This window comes from Oncorhynchus gorbuscha, linkage group LG04 (genome assembly GCF_021184085.1).
Source record: "Oncorhynchus gorbuscha isolate QuinsamMale2020 ecotype Even-year linkage group LG04, OgorEven_v1.0, whole genome shotgun sequence".
In the NCBI taxonomy this organism is placed as follows: Eukaryota; Metazoa; Chordata; class Actinopteri; order Salmoniformes; family Salmonidae; genus Oncorhynchus; species Oncorhynchus gorbuscha.
In genome coordinates, this window is record NC_060176.1 from 71,514,026 (window position 1) to 71,515,041 (window position 1,016).

Here is a 1,016-nt window from a genome sequence, read left to right on the forward strand (position 1 = left end):
TGGAGAGATGGACTCATGCAGACAGAGGAACACTGCTGTCTGAGTGGAGAGATGGACTGCAGACAGAGGAACACTGCTGTCTGGGTGGAGAGATGGACTGCAGACAGAGGAACACTGGTGTCTGGGTGGAAAGGTGGACTGCAGACAGAGGAACACTGCTGTCTGGTAGAGAGATGGACTGCAGACAGAGGAACACTGCTGTCTGGGTGGAGAGGTGGACTGCAGACAGAGGAACACTGCTGTCTGGGTAGAGCGATAGACTGCAGACAGAGGAACACTGCTGTCTGAGTAGAGAGATGGACTGCAGACAGAGTAACACTGCTGTCTGGGTAGAGAGATGGACTGCAGACAGAGGAACACTGCTGTCTGGGTAGAGAGATGGACTCATGCAGATCCTATATTTATCTCAATGGTTGGACCAGACAGAAGAGGAGTGAGGAACTCTTTTATGTGAACAGAGTGTGTTCTGGGTGTTGTAGTGTGAGGCTGTGGATATACTGCTCTATTATGTGATTTTAAATATGGGACATTCTACAGTGTTTAACGTTATATTATGTTAAATTGTATCGTCAGAGTAGCTACACTACAGCTATATTTATTGAGTGCTGCCATGGACATAGGAATTGTGCTAAAGATAGAATGCATTATTTTTCAACAGAGGGATACTGTACAGATGTAAAATCTTAATGTGATCACCCGTATTTGAGGTTAAAAAAAGGCCTCTGAAGTTTGTAATTTCTACTTTGCCATTTCTGACCTTACTTTCCCAAACCAACAAATGATCAACCTTTACAAAAATGTCCATTATAATCCACATAATAATTCAAATGTCCTGTTGCTATAGGATTATTTTCTTGCTGTATCAAACTGGCTCAAAATAAGATCCTACATCTGTAGGTGGAGTATAATTCCTTCTGTCAACTCTCTGTCTTGTCAATATTCAAATTCGCAGCCCTGTCCAATGCTTGTCAGTTACAATTGTCCTCCCACTCATAGCCAAGGGAAGTCACATATCC